The following is a 2,233-nucleotide window of genomic DNA, read 5'->3' on the forward strand; positions in this document are numbered from 1 at the left end:
GAGTTATCCTTCACGGAGGTCACGAACCGTGAGTCCGTGACCCCACGTTCTAACTAGCCAGCGATGTGACTCTGATACTCTAGTCGGCGGTTGAAATCCAGGACTCTCCCCAATAGCGCGGAGCAGCTAATGCAGGTTTTGGTGACGTCAGCAGTCGGCCAGTTGCAGTGGTGCAGTCGGTAGCGGTCCTGCCCCGGTCGCAGGGAGCGTGGCCGAGGCACGGTTTATCTCTGAGTGGGACGGCGGCCACCGAGCTTATCAGGGCCGACCGAGGAAATCAGAGCCGCAGAAACCGCGCCGGAGGTTCCGCCGCGCTCGGAGAGGGAGGGAGGGAGGGAAGGAGCGCAGGGTGGAGCGAGATGGGCGTGGGTCGGCAGAAATCCGAGGAGACGAGCAGGAATAACGGAGTCTGTAGCCCGTATGGTGTAAGGGTACTCGTATGTTGAAGATAGTTGAAACGAATGATGAAAATCGTTTGGGTAAGTTGAACTTCTGAAACAATTCGGAATGGCCTTCTCAATGAAAACGATGTTATTTCTTTGATCTTGATCTGTTTGGGTCATCCAGCTATCCAGTATAATTCAGTAATCCAGCTGGTAGATTTTGACAGATGATTGGTGGCTAATTCATGCAGAAGTAATGCTGACCGTGTTTGAATAAGAATGTGACGACGTTTCAAATAAGCTCGACACAAACCTTGGCCAACAATTTTGTCTCCATTTATCGTTACGTCAGAAGCAGCTTCTGATTAATTTTTGAATATGGTTCGAAGAATTTAGTTGTCTTGACGATCAACAGAAATAAATGAATTTCAACCTACCGGTCCAGTATGCGACTGCGCCACCATCAAACTCCTTCTCTCATTGCTAGGCCTGCATATCTTTAATTAAGTTTTATTCTAAAAAATATTCGGTTAACAACTTGCACATTTCTTATGTCGACTCGCAACAATGTGACATCCCATGCTTGTTCTTAGAAAAAAATGAGTTAAGCTGTACAATCAGTATCTATGTTTTGTGCTAAGGATCACGATTTTCTGGTCATCCAATGCTGTTCAGAATATTATGCCCCAAAACATAGTTACATTAAATTTACTCCTTTAGATGCACGCAGTCTAGGTTCGTGCCATTTGCGTTGAGCCCGGATAAAGTGGGCTTCAACAGTCAAATCCTTAAAAACCATTAGCGTCCATTTAACATCACAATCTGACGCCGTAACAGCTCACAGATCCGTGAGCACCGTTCGGCTGGTGTTTCCCGGTTACCTTGTAACCCGGGGTGCTGTTATGCGGGAAGTGGAGGGCGGAGCACAATTTAGATGAACGACTATCCATCCGACAATTGTGGACAGAAGTATGGTACTTGGCACACAAACGGCGATGCGACAAAATCCTTATTTGTTTCTGGACACGCTACGTTTAGATGAACGCGAAGAAAAGTTAAGGATTAGCATGGCCATTAAAACACAGGTGAATGCTGCTGTCCTATTTATCGTGCTTTGTCAACAGTTTTTTTTTTTATACAACTTTTTCATTTAAGGTTTTTCATCCGCTTCCGTTGCGCCACCGGCTCTTTGGGAAAGATGAACCAATTGCCATTCCTGAAACGCATTTCAGCTAAATTGACACCAGCATGCCGGATCGTAAAACTTGCACATCCCATAAATAGGCAATGCTATCAGCCGACGAATATTCCAGCACACCGCTTGAGACCTGAAATAGCTGGGAAGCCGTACACCGCGCTTCACAGCGTGTCGGGCACGGTCTATCGCTCAAGAGAGACGCCGCATGCCCGTCCTACCACCTGAATATGCCATCGGAGTGCACCTGACCACACGGTACACACCAGCACTCGATCAGATATCAATACACGGTACACCTGATCATACATACACTAGCGCGAGCTATACTCGACAAGAGTGACGTGTGTAATGCATCCATGGAGCGAGGTGGCAGCCGGAGGTAAACGCGTCGGAGGAGAGTGACGCTCAGACATCAAAACTGCGACATGCCGACCTATACGGACGGCGAGAGGTGGGCGGTTAGGGCTTCCGAAGTTGAGCGATGGGTGGGGGCGGTGTGCGGTGAAGGTTACGCGGCCTGCAGTTGGACGTTGCCGAGCAGTTAGTGATAGCGATGGGCGGTAGGGCACTGGAGAAGCTGAGTGCGGTAGGACGCTATGGCGGGAGGGCGTTAGAGCGGTGGGTGGTCGTCGGTTGACGGGGCGGGACTTAC

Source organism: Amphibalanus amphitrite, unplaced genomic scaffold (assembly GCF_019059575.1).
Source record: "Amphibalanus amphitrite isolate SeventyFive unplaced genomic scaffold, NRLGWU_Aamphi_draft 002316F_arrow, whole genome shotgun sequence".
Taxonomy (NCBI): Eukaryota; Metazoa; Arthropoda; class Thecostraca; order Balanomorpha; family Balanidae; genus Amphibalanus; species Amphibalanus amphitrite.